The following is a 14,413-nucleotide window of genomic DNA, read 5'->3' as shown; positions in this document are numbered from 1 at the left end:
TGGAGGGAACATCACTCACTTCCTGAAACACTCTCTGTAGTCTCTTATGGACTTCCAGAAATTGAATACAGCCAGGAGCAGCTAAAGCTTGCCTGCTTTACACCAGCAGCTTTGCCAATGCGCTGCCCCTTCCTGTGTGCCCCAAATCTCTCAATATAAAGTACATTTCTCAACATGCCAATGTGGGGCACCTGCAAGTGTGATGGCCAGCACCAGGGATTGAAACTACGATTTCCAAAGCTAAAAATCATTTTAGCTTGTGCTAAAGAATCTGGGTCTCAAGCAGAGAGCTAGCACAGACTTATATGTATCCTCTGTGTACTGGGCACAAAGGGGAACACAACACACACTGAACAGTGGCTTAAACAAGCAAAATGTGTGACAATGACTGAAATGTGTATTTTGGTGTTTCACAGATTTCTCAGAGTTTTTTTTCAAAGTGATCTTCTCACCATATGAATCATATTCAACTATACCATCTTCCCACACAGATCAGCAGCAGGATCTGAAGCCTTTGACCTTCAGATCCTTAGCTTAGATCCTTATTATTTTTGAGGTGTAGAAGTATTTGCTAGGTCCTTTGTAGACCAGCCACTGGAGAAGGACTTGACACATACGTGTAACTCACTGTTAAAAACTGTTTACTAGTCAGTAGTAGAATATTGGTGACAGGAATGCTGAATACTATTCCTGGCTGTGGAAGAGGAGGGTGGTTTTATAGGGCTTGTCTACACTACAAACTTAGGTCGACAGAAGCTGCCTTACGTCGACCTAATAATATATGTGTCCACAATACCAGGTCCATTCCGCCGACATAACTCAATTGTTACGTTGACTTAATTACTCCATCTTGTTACCCGCAGAATCTACGGCACTCTGCCTGTACCCTACCAAGGGCTGAAGGCATGACCAGGTTAATTTAGGCACCCTCTTCTGAGGGCTCAGAGTGTAAGACACCTACCCTTACCCACAAGGCTCAGGAAGAAACCTGGTCAATTTTAAGTACCCACCCCTGCCCACAGTGCTCAGGACTCTGCGGGACCTTTTCTCAGGGAAAGAGCCTTACACAACTATGCTTTAAACATCTATTTATGAGTAACACATACAGAATATATATGTCAAGCAAATCTATTATGCTCACCACTCCCAATATACAGACACATTTCACCTGATAGCCAGTCAGGCTCCACACATCGTGCTCGTACAGAGGAGTGAGAATTCTAGCAGCTTGATGTTGAACTGCAGTCCGGAGATGGTTCCCAAAGAGTATTATTTTTCACTTACCCATGTTACATGGATAAAACTAGCTACCTCCTTCAAATGCACTAAAACTATCAGATTATTCCGTCCCCCTAAATAACAAAAAATTTAATCAATTACACACTGGCACCTATGTATCCTCCTTCCTGCCTAAGTTTTTTACACTTTATCTTTCATGCCCAAATTGGAACTTATTTATGACCTTATTATTTGTGCAGATGGTCAACCTAAATTTGCTGGTCAAAGCTTATCTATTTTACCATTTGTTGGGTCCCTCTGTAACCTCCCTAAAACTTTCCAGTGCCTGGGTGTCTCTACTTTACAACCCTGGGTGTTATATCTTGTTAGGGGCATTCCTGAGGTGAGGGTGCCTTAGCAGGAACAGAGCATTTTTTTCTTAATTTCAATGATGAAATCGCTGAGTTTCACCCAAGGCTGGTCAAGGCTAGTTTAGTGTGGGGATGAGTTAAGTTCCAGGCCTATAACCTCCACAAGAGCCATAACACTTAATTCGATGTTGATGGGTCGACAGAGAAGCAGTGTAGACGCGGCATTGGTTAAGCCAACTGAATTGGCCTCCAGGAGGTGTCCCACAATGCTCCACTATGACTGCTCTTGTGATCGTTTTCAACTCCGCTCTACAGCAGCCAGGTGTACAGGAAACAGTCCCTCCCCTGTTAAAGCCCCAGGAACTTTTGAATTCCCATTTCTTGTTGATCAGCGTGGAGAGCTCGCCAGCCCAGCTCATCATGGCAATTCAACACCCCAAACACACTCCAGCCTGGAGTTCACAGGAGGATCTTATTGGTCTGTGGGAAGAAGAGTCTGTTCAGGCAAAGCTCCAAGCCAGCTGGAGAAATGTTGACATATAATAGAAGATCACTTGGGGCATGGGGGAAAAGGACACGCAGTAGTGCTGCATGAGAATCAAAGAACTTCAGCAGGCATACCAGAAAGCAAGGGTGGTGAACGGTCATTCTGGTTCTGCACCACAGATATGCCACTTCTACAATGAGCTGCATGCAGTTCTCAGCGGTGACCCCACCACGCGGCATGGCTACCTCACCGGAGTCGGAGTCCCAGACCACCTCAGGCAACAACAAGAAGGAGGTTTTGAAGGAGGAGGAGAATGGGAGACAGGCGAGTCAGGGAATCCATTCTCCCCAAGAGCTAGGAGCTATTTTTAACCTCGGAGCAGTCCAGCCAGTTGCAGGACAGCATCATGGCTGAGTCTGATGCTGTGGAAGGCACTCAGGTGAGTATGAAATTCCAGTCAAACTCTAGGGGTTACATGCTCTTATATTTTATTGTTAATATTAAGAAAAAGTGAGGTGCAGTGATTATCTGATTACCAGTGGCCACTCCAGCTATGCAGAGGGTGTCCCCTGGAAAAGACTGTTCATGTGCACAGGGATGGCCCAGGAATCCTCCATGGAGATCTCCAGGAAACTTTCATGGAGGTACTCTGCAATACTTTGCAGAACGTTTCTGGGGAGGGTAGCCTTATTTCTTCCACCATGGTAGGACAATTTCCCATGCTACTCCAGTATTAATTCTGCTGGCATCATTGCAGCACACAGCATAGCTGCATAAGGACCAGGTCTGTACTCAGACACAGGAGACTGATATCACATAGGGTCACCTAGGGAAAATAGTGGTAGTTTTCACTACAAGTGCTTGTACCGCAAACAATAGAGCATGTGATCCCCCACCCATGTTGTGTTCTGGGTCCCTCAACCATGGTTTCTCTAATGTGGTGGTAGCTTGAGTGGCAGGTATCGGCACTGACCTAAGAATCTGCAAGTCCAGGGCAACTACGACCAGCAGTGTTAAGGGAAGTCAGGGGTCCTTCATTCTCCTGCACCTGCAACACACACCCCATGGAGCCACCTTGGACAAAGACCGCACTTTGGGAGCCTCAATGCTGGTCTCTAGTCTCCATACACCATCCTTGTTGCTAAGGGGAGAGAGCATTGTCCACTGTCTACCTGTGCTCTCAACACAGGCTGCCACAAGTTGCAGCACAAGGCCCGTCGCCCATGCCACTGGGCCATGGCTGGAAGAGCAAACTGGTTCATTGAATAGCTAGGGATTCTGATTATGTTCTGGCTTGCACTTCAATGGAATAAAGGGAGTGATTTTTAAATAGCAACTGTGGTTGTCTTGTGCTTTTCATGCCTTACAGTGGAAATCTTGGCCTTCAACTCATCCTACACACTGGCGGAGAGACTTTCCCAGGTTAGAAGACAGACAAACTGAATATGTGATGACATGTTCAATGAGATAATGAACACCTTTGGGACAGCGGACATGGAGCAAAAAAGCTTGGAGGATTTCACTGTCTATAAAACTGGACATGGACATGGAGAGCAGCCTAGGAGCATGAGCGTGGCACGCAGGATGAGATGCTGCCAATTATGAAGGAGCAACCAGACACGTTGAGGTGTCTGAGCTTCGGGAGAAACAGCTTGAGGCTAGACTCCCTCTGCAGCCCCTGCAGAATGACTGCAAACATCACTGTAATCTCCCTCCCAAAACGTTCCAGGAGGCAGGGGAGGAAGTGCAGTATCCCTTCCACTCATCACCAGGGGAGGAAATTAAGAACAGAAAGCAGCCATTGGATGACCTTGGATGAGCAAGACTACTGTGCTTTTACAGACAAGCTAACTTGGTTTCTCCCCTCTCAGTTTTATCACACCATTTGTCCAAGGTTACATTTTTTATTATCTTTATTTATCTTTCAGTTTCTTTATGTTTGTGCAATAAATGTTAATGTTTTGAGAATTAAATACTCTTTATTTATTCCTAGCATGGGGAGTTAAGGGGGTTAGGGGCGGGACAGGGAAACTGATGCAATGGTGGGATGCTATGGGAAGACACAATTCAGATAAGCAGCACACATTACTGCAGGTCATTAATGAAAGGGGTTTTCAAAGCCTCCTGAAGACGCAGTGCTTCTCACCAGATTCTTCTTATTGCCTTGGTATCTGGCTGCTCAAAATAAGCAGATAACTTATCCGCCTCCACGCCCCACCCCAGTGGATACCTCTCTTCCTTTGCCTCAAAGATATTATGGAGCACACAGCAGGCACTGATAACAATGCAGATATTGGTTTCACTGAGGTCAAACCTAGTAAGCAGACTGCGCCAGTGACCCTTTAAACATCCAAAGGCACATTCCACCACCATTCTGTACTTGCTCAGCCTATTGTTGGAAACTCTTTACTACTGTCCAGGTGTCTGGTATACAGCTCCATGAGCCATGGATGCAAGGGGTCTCCCAGGATCACTATTGGCATTTCAGTGTCATCAGTGGTTATTTTGCAATTGGAAAAGAAAGTCCCTGCTTGCAGCTTTCTGAACAGACCTGTGTTCTTAAATGTGCACACATCATGCACCTTTCTCAACCATCCCACATTCATGTCAGTGAAGCACCCGGGGTGATCCACCAGCGCTTGCAACACCATTGAAAAGTATCCCTTTCAATTTATGTACTCTTTGACAAAGTGGTTTTGTGCCAAGATAGGGATATGCATGTCATCTATCATCCCACTGCATTTAGGGAACCCCATCATGGCAAAACCATCTACTATGTTCTGCACATTGCCCAGAATCACTACCCTTCTTAGCAGAAGTCATTTAATGGAACTCCTCACTTTGATCACAACAGCTTCTGTGGTGGATTTACCAACTCCGAAATGATTCCCCACTGACTGATGGTAGTCTGGCATTGCAAGCTTCCACACGTGATTGTCACTCGCTTCTCCATTGTCAGAGCAGGTCCCATTTTAGTGTTGCTTTGCTTCAGGGCTGGGGAAAGCTCTGCACACAGTTCCTGGAAAGTGGTCTTCCACATTCGACAGTTCTGCAGCCACTGCTTATCATCCCATAGCTGCATAACGATGCAATCCCACCAGTCTGTGCTTGTTTGTCGGGGTCAGAAACGGCACTTCACCATGTTCAGTTGCTGCATGACTGCCAGCAGCAACCGGGAATTGTTTCGTTGTATGGCTTGCAGCTGGGCTGCTTGAAGGCCATTGCAATGTTCCATGTGGCGGCTCCTGTCTCAGCTTTGGAAATACTGCAGGATCAGGCATAAAGTGTTTGTAATGCTCACAACAAAAGTGCACAGCTGAGCAGGGTCAATGCTTCTTGGGCTTTGGCATACACATGGCTAAGCCAGCCTTTTGAAAAAAGGCGTGAAAAAGTATGGGCTGTTTGCCGTTGAAATCAGTGGAGGGAGTGAGGGAGAAAACTGCTTCATGAGAGGTCAAAACCATGTTCCCATTTACCGCTGCAACAATGTTTTGGTCCCATGAGGCATTGCAAACCCTTCCCAAAACCCCCTGAGGCGAGCTGCACTATGAGATAGCTACCCACGGTGCATTGATGCAAGCGCTGCTAGTGAGGATGCACTCCACCAACACAATGAGCATGGTGTGGACACACGTGACTGACGTAATTACTGCAGCAGCAGCTGGATGTTGATTTCAGTTATGCTGACTTAACTTTGTAGTTGTCAACATGCCCATAGTGATTAGTGTGTGGAGCAGTGGAAAACATTGGGGTTTGTCACGTTAGAGATTTGGATTTTGTGTCTGCAGTGTGGTTTAATAGAGTCTCTGCTACTTTATTTAAAAAGCGGGGTGGGAGAATGTTCATTTCCTCTTCCCTGCCTGTCTCCTATGTTTGGGGTTCATGGCTGTAGTCAATAATAAGGGTAGTGAATTGCATGGGAATTTAAATAGCACTTAGAACATGTCAGACTTGAAGTCTGTTCTTCCAAGCTCTGTGAGAGCTTTCTCTCTCTCTCTCTCTCTCTCTCCACCTCCCCCAGAAGTGAGTGATACTTTCCCACTTCACAGATTTGTCATCAAATTAAAATTGGTGGGTTCAGCTTGAAGTGACAATTGACTGAAATGTGAGATGTGTATTTTGGGTTTTTGCACCATAAGTAACAAATTTATCATCATTTTTAAGTTCAACACCTGTTTTTAAAAGTGTTTCATTATGGCTAAAAAGTTATAAAATACTTTATAGACACTCCAAATGTATAACTGATATACTAGGAATCAAAGCATAGGGAACAACATTATGGCCAAAGGACATGTCCCAGGTTGTTTTAAGTTTCTTGCAAAAGGGCTGTAATTGGAGTACTTGTGGCACCTTAGAGACTAACCAATTTATTTGAGCATAAGCTTTCGTGAGCTACAGCTCACTTCATCGGATGCACCTCACGATGTAGCTCACGAAAGCTTATGCTCAAATAAATTGGTTAGTCTCTAAGGTGCCACAAGTACTCCTTTTCTTTTTGCGAATACAGACTAACACGGCTGCTACTCTGAAACCTGTAATTAGAGTGAGGCAATTCAGTGAAAAAAATTGCCAAAAGGGAAGATTTTTCAGCTCTTATTGTTTCTGTATCAATTCATTTTACATCATATCACCATGAAAAATTCAAGTATCGCTCAAAGTTTACAGTCTATGTTTTGGTTTGTTTTAATATTTTATTCCTATTTCTCCTTCCATCCAATAGCAAATAGCATGGTAGAGCTCGAAAGCATCTACGCTTGGGCCATTCACTAATATCTACATTAAGTCATGAAGTGTGATTTTCTGCATACGTGTATGTGGGCTTATAGAATCATAGAATATCAGGGTTGGAAGGGACCTCAGGAGGTCATCTAGTCCAACCCCCTGCTCAAAGCAGGACCAATCCCCAACTAAATCATCCCAGCCAGGGCTTTGTCAAGCCTGACCTTAAAAACTTCTAAGGAAGGAGATTCTACCACCTCCCTAGGTAACGCATTCCAGTGTTTCACCACCCTCCTAGTGAAAAAGTTTTTCCTAATATCCAACCTAAACCTCCCCCACTGCAACTTGAGACCATTACTCCTTGTTCTGTCATCTGGTAGCACTGAGAACAGTCTAGATCCATCCTCTTTGGAACCCCCTTTCAGGTAGTTGAAAGCAGCTATCAAATCCCCGCTCATTCTTCTCTTCTGCAGACTAAACAATCCCAGTTCCCTCAGCCTCTCCTCATAAGTCATGTGTTCCAGTCCCGTAATCATTTTTGTTGCCCTCCGCTGGACTCTTTCCAATTTTTCCACATCCTTCTTGTAGTGTGGGGCCCAAAACTGGACACAGTACTCCAGATGAGGCCTCACCAATGTCAAATAGAGGGGAACAATCATGTCCCTCGATCTGTTGGCAATGCCCCTACTTACACATCCCAAAATACCATTGGCCTTCTTGGCAACAAGGGCACACTGTTGACTCATATCCAGCTTCTCATCCACTGTAACCCCTAGGTCCTTTTCCGCAGAACTGCTGCCAAGCCATTCGGTCCCTAGTCTGTAGCGGTGCATGGGATTCTTCCGTCCTAAGTGCAGGATTTTGCACTTGTCCTTGTTGAACCTCATCAGATTTCTTTTGGCCCAATCCTCTAATTTGTCTAGGGCCCTCTGTATCCTATCCCTACCCTCCAGCGTATCTACCACTCCTCCCAGTTTAGTGTCATCTGCAAACTTACTGAGGGTGCAATCTACACCATCCTCCAGATCATTTATGAAGATATTGAACAAAAGCGGCCCAAGGACCACCCTTTGGGGCACTCCACTTGATACCAGCTGCCAACTAGACATGGAGCCATTGATGACTACCTGTTGACACCGACAATCTAGCCAGCTTTCTATCCACCTTATAGTCCATTCATCCAGCCCATACTTCTTTAACTTGCTGGCAAGAATACTGTGGGAGACCATGTCAAAAGCTTTGCTAAAGTCAAGGAACAACACGTCCACTGCTTTCCCCTCATCCACAGAGCCAGTTATCTCGTCATAGAAGACAATTAGATTAGTCAGGTATGACTCGCCCTTGGTGACTGTTCCTGATCACTTTCCTCTCCTCTAAGTGCTTCAGAATTGATTCCTTGAGGACCTGCTCCATGATTTTTCCAGGGACTGAGGTGAGGCTGACTGCCCTGTAGTTCCCAGGATCCTCCTCCTTCCCTTTTTTAAAGATGGGCACTACATTAGCCTTTTTCCAGTTGTCCGGGACTTCCCCCGATCGCCATGAGTTTTCAAAGATAATGGCCAATGACTCTGCAATCACATCCGCCAACTCCTTTAGCACTCTCAGATGCAGTGATCCTGCTCCATGGACTTGTGCTCGTCCAGCTTTTCTAAGTAGTTCCGAACCATTTCTTTCTCCACAGAGGGCTGGTCACCTCTTCCCCATGCTGTGCTGCCCAGTGCAGTAGTCTGGGAGCTGACCTTGTTTGTGAAGACAGAGGCAAAAAAAGCATTGAGTACATTAGCTTTTTCCACTTCCTCTGTCACTAGGTTGCCTCCTTCATTCAGTAAGGGGCCCACACTTTCCTTGACTTTCTTCTTGTTGCTAACATAGCTGAAGAAACCCTTCTTGTTACTCTTAACATCTCTTGCTAGCTGCAACTCCAGGTGTGATTTGGCCTTCCTGATTTCACTCCTGCATGCCCAAGCAATATTTTTATACTATTCCCTGGTCATTTGTCCAATCTTCCACTTCTTGTAAGCTTCTTTTTTGTGTTTAAGATCAGCAAGGATTTCACTGTTAAGCCAAGCTGGTCGCCTGGCTTGGTTTAAAGTTTGTTGGGGAATACCCACGTTCTGCCACTGCAGTTCTACAGAACAAGGAGAACAATATTTCCACCAAAAGCGATATGTTCTGAAAGACAAGTGGCCATAGAGTTAAAAACTTTGATAAAGCTGTATGTACAATATCTTTTGTTGTGGATCTGATGGAATTTCAGTGTACTTTTAGAGGCAACTACTGACGAAGAGCACTCTCATCTTCCTCTTCACTTAATATGTGTGCAAAATGATCCAGAAGATTGTCAATATGTACATTGCCATAGTGGACCAATATTTTTTGATCATTAGACCACTGTATGATGCCCAGACTACTGTATCTCTTTCAGGAGTCTGATTTGTCTTGCATACCCCAAAACTTACTTAAAAACTACTTGCTTAGTGCAGTACTCAAAATGGCACACAAAAATACAGAAGTGTCACAGCACACTATTACTGAAAACTTGCTTATGTTCTCATTTTTACCATATAATTATAGAACAAATCAATTGGAATGTAAATATTGTACTTACTGTACATTTCAGTGTATAGTACGTAGAGCAATATAAATAAGTCATTGTATGAAATTTTAGTTTGTACTGACTTCACTAGTGCTTTTTATGTAGCCTGTTGTAAAACTAGGCAAATATCTAAATGAATTGATGTACCCCCTGAAAGACCTCTGTGTACCCCAATGGGTACGTGTACCCCTGGTTGAGAACCACTGACATACCATCCTTTTCTAATCTGTACTTTTTAGGTATGAAGAGAACAACTCCATCTTCTCATTAGGGATCAGAGACTAGCAGTCTATCAAACTGAATTTATTCCCATTGGTACCTTCATGATCTAGCATAGGTGTCAAATTACCAGTGACAGCTATTAGGAAATTAGGTACTCTCATGATCTAACATAGGTGTCAAAGTACCAGGTGTCAAATTACCAGTGACAGCTGTTAGAAAATTGAAGCATACAAATAATTTGTACAGTTTAGTGTGTGGTGTGTTTTAAAAATTACATTTATGCTTGCTAGATTTTTGATATCTTCTTCCTGTATTCTGTAGGTTTTTTGTTTGTTTGTTCTAATAGCTAACTGTATACAGAATGTGCTTTCATGGAAAGTTATCTGTGGTTCTTCTCCCCCTTCATCGATATAAGAAGACTCCAGGATTATCACTATGTAGCCTAGAATGCCTCTACAGTCAGTGTGAAGCAATGAAAACAGCTACAAACATGGTTGAGAAATCTTTTTGTTTAGAGTATCACCATTTTCAATTATCTCTGGGACTGTGGTCTATTACCATCCGATTTTTAAGTTCTTGTTGTATCAACCAGGCAAGGTAGTAACAAGCTTCAACAGGACTTTATTTTCAAAGTGGAAACCTCTTTACCAAGCTGCTGCTGCACCCTCTGTAGCTTTCTCCCAGCCTCTCAACTCCTCCCCCCCATTCCTGTTTCCTGTCCTTTCAGACTTCCAACAGCCAGTGCTCCCAATTCTGATAATTACAAGCAACATCTAAACACCACAGTTCTCAACCATTTTGACTTTAGAAAGTACACCTATGAAGTGAACAGCTACAGTATGGCATTTATCTATGCCATACCAATAGTCCTAGACCATTGTGATATCAAAGGTAACTCAACCAATCATCCACAGCTAATTTGCATGGGATAATTTCATTGGTTGTATAAAGGAGAGTGCACAGATCATGGGTTACATGGCCCAACTGTCACACCCTTGCGACAGTACAGGCTTTCAGCTATTAGTAGTCGTATAAAGCTATTCAGCTGTAGTTCCTTCTTGGAAATTGGGGTTACAATTCTCATTCTCCCCTCGTCTGCACACAGAGACAAACCTACCTATATGTTCAGTCTCCTGATCAAAGAAAATGTATGATTATTACCCCTTTGTGCCTCAACAGCATGATACTTTTGGGTTGTAACATAGTCATAGTTCCAATAGATCCAAAATGTTATACGGCTTAGGCAGCCATTAATATTATCTTAAAGTGGTTTTTCTTGTCATTTCAAGGATGACGCAGTGGGAGGTAATTTTTTTTTCCTTCTGTCTGTAACTCTCACATGGATATTTTATCATTAAATTTATCGAGACCACTGACTGGTTGTCATTTCCATTATCTTCAGTGGACACTGAGGTCATTCAGCATTGCACTGGAGGCATATATCTCATGACATGATTGAATCCATAAGTAAAAATTTGTTTTAATATAATTTTTTTAAATCTGACAGTCCCCTGGAAAAGCTCATGGATAAATGGTACGTTTCATGGAGTATGTGCTTAATAAAGACACTCCTATGGCATTTACAAGAGAGGTACGTATGTCTCCAGGAAATGAACATTCATGTGATTTCTATTTTCTCTAAAACATTAAAAAGACCTAAGGAAATTAAATGCAAAAAATTATGTTAATGCATTAACATATTGGAGGATAATACAGTGATAAAGTAATAGCCAGCATGGATTTGTCAAGAACAAATCATGTCAAACCAACCTAATTTCTTTCTCTGACAGGGTTACTGACCTACTGGATGGGGGTTTAAGAGAAGTAATGGGTATAATCTGCAGCAAGGGAGATTTAGGTTAGATATTAGGAAAAACTTTCTAGCTATAAGGATAGTTAGGCACTGGAACAGTTACCAAGGGAGGTTGTGGAATCCCTGTCACTGGAGGTTTTAAAGAATAGGTTAGATAAAGAATAGGGATGGCATAGATATGCTAGATGACCTCCTGAGGTCCCTTTCAGCTCTAAATTTTCATGATTAATGTTGCTTAGTTTAAAAAAAAATCAGGAAATGAAAAAGTTAAGAATCCTAAAACATCCATCAAGCACTAGACATAACACATCTTGATTTTAGTAAAGCTTTTGACACTCCTATGTGACATTCTCATAAATAAACTAGGGAAATGAGGTCCAGATGAAATTACTAGAAGATGGGTGCCCAACTGAGTGAACAACCATACTCAGAGTAGTTCACTGTCAAACTGGGAGGATGTATCTAGTGGGATCCTGGGTCCAGTACTATTCAGTATTTTCAATATTTGGACTTGGATAATGGAGTGAAAAGTACACCTAAATAACCTTTGCTGATGACCCTGGGAGGGGTTGCAAGCACGTTGGAAAACATGAATAGAATTCAAAATGGCCTTGATAAATTGGGAAGTTGATCTGAAAACTCCTAGATTAAATTCAATAAAGACAAGTGTAAAGTACTACACATAGGGAAACAAATCAAATGCACAAATACAATGTGCGTAGTAAATGACTAGGCAGCAGTTCTTCTAGAAAGGATTTGGGGGTTGTAGCAGATAATGGGTTGACTATGAGCCAACATTGTAATGCAGTTGTGAAAAAAGGCCAATATAATTGTGGAATATATTAACAGGAAGGTCATCTATAAGACACAGAAGGCAATTGTTCCAATCTACTCAGCACTGGTGGGGCCTCAGCTACAGTATTGTGTCGAATTTTGGGTGCCACACTTAAGAAAGTGGTAGACAAATTGGAGGGAGTCCAAAGTAGTGCAACAAAAGTGGTAAAAGGTTTAGAAAACCTGAGCTATGAGGAAAAGTTTTTTTAAAAAATGGACATGTTTAGTCTTGAGAAAAGATGACTCAGAGGTAACCTGAAATTAGTCTTCAAATATGTTTAAAGCTGTTATAAAGAGAATGGTGATAGACTGTTCTCCATGTCCACTGAAGGCAGGACGAGAAGTAATGGGCTTAATCTGCAGCAAGGGAGATTTAGATTAGATATTAGGAAAACTTTCTAACTATAAGGATAGTTAAGCACTGGAACAGGTACCTAGACAGGTTGCGGAATCCCTGTCTCTAGAGCAGTGGTCTCCCAAGATTGCTTTTTGAATCTTAAGGCAACCCAGGATCTACCCTGCCCCTTCCCCGAGGCCACACCCCTTCCCCAAAGCCCCGCCCTGCTCACTCCATCCCCCCTCTCTCTGTCGCTCACTCTCCCCCACCCTCACTCACTTTCACTGGGCCGGGGTAGGGGGTTGGGGTTCGGGAGGGGGTGTGGGCTTTGGGTGGGGCCAAGAGGTTTGCAGTGTGGGAGGGGGCACTGCACTGAGCCTGGGGCAGGGGGTTGTGGTGCAAGAGGGGGTGAGGGGTGCAAGCTCTAGGAGGGAGTTTGGGTGCAGGAGGGGGCTCCAGGCTGGGGCAGAGTGTTAAGTACAGGAGGGGGAACAGGGTGCTGGCTCTGGGAGGGGGGTCAGGGCTGGGACAGGAGGTTGGAGTGTAGGAGGGAGTCTGGGGTGCTGGCTCTGGGAGGGAGCTCAGGGCTGGGGCAGACAGTTGGGGTGCAGGAGGATGTACAGGAGAGGATATGGGGTGCTGGCTCTGGGAGGGGGCTCAGGGCTGGGGGTTGGGGTGCAGGATGGGCGTTGGGGTGCTCACTCTGGGAGGGGGCTCAGGATGGGGTTCGGGGTGCAGGAGGGGATTCAGGATTCAGGAGGGGGTATGGAAAGCTGGCTCCAGGAAGGGACTCAGGGCTGGGGGTTGGGGTGTGGGATCCCACCAGACAACACTTACCTCCAGTGGCTCCTGGTTGGCGGTGGGCATGAGGCTAAGGCAGGCCCCACACCACTCCTGGAAGGGGCCAACATGCCCCTGCAGCCCCTGGGGGGGCGGGAGGCACATGGCTCAGTGCGCTGCCCCTCTCTGTAAGCAGTGACCCCGCAGCTCTCCCGGCCAATGGGAGCTGCAGGGGCGATGCTTGCAGGCAGGAGCAATGTGCGGAAGGAGACTCCTGCCTCCCGCCCCCGGGGCTGTGCTGGCCAGTTCCGGAAGCGGCATGGGGCCAGGATAGGCAGGGAGCCTGCCTTAACAGCAGCCACACTGCACCACCAGAGATCACGATTGACTGGGAGATCCTCTAGGATCGACCAGTCGATCACAATCGACCGGGTAGTGACCACTGTTCTAGAGGTTTTTAACAATAGATTAGATAAACACCTGCCAGGGATGGTGTAAGTAATCTAGATGACTTCCTGAAGTTCTTTTCAGCCTACATTTTTACGATGAATGTTGCGCAGTTTAAAAAAAATAAAAATCAGGAAATACAAAAGTTAAGAATCCTAAGACATTCATTTCGTTATATTGAATATATGTAGTATTTTCTATTCCTGTTTTTCTTGTTCAACCTATAGCTTAATATATTACTAATTGTTTTCAATATATACATGGCTTTGTAAATTCTGTGGTTACAAAATCATTCACAGAATTTCCCTTTCTTGGGCCAGTTGCTGCAGCAATCATCATAATCCAAGCCACAGAGTTTATTTATTTATTGTGAGTGATGGTAATTTTCTTGATTTTCATGCAGCAAACTACCATTTTGGGCTTGCTGCCTCTCTCCCCAACACAAGGGGGAATTTCAGCTGTTTTCAGTGGCTGTACTCATGGGCAAACAAGTTTAACAGCTGAGCCATGAGAAGGAGTTTCCCAGGCAGCTAGACCAGGACTGCTGAAACTTCAGGCTGGCATAATCTTCAAAGTAAAAAATAATCAG

Source organism: Eretmochelys imbricata, chromosome 1 (assembly GCF_965152235.1).
Source record: "Eretmochelys imbricata isolate rEreImb1 chromosome 1, rEreImb1.hap1, whole genome shotgun sequence".
NCBI lineage: Eukaryota > Metazoa > Chordata > Testudines > Cheloniidae > Eretmochelys > Eretmochelys imbricata.
Note: the sequence above shows the minus strand (reverse complement) of the source record.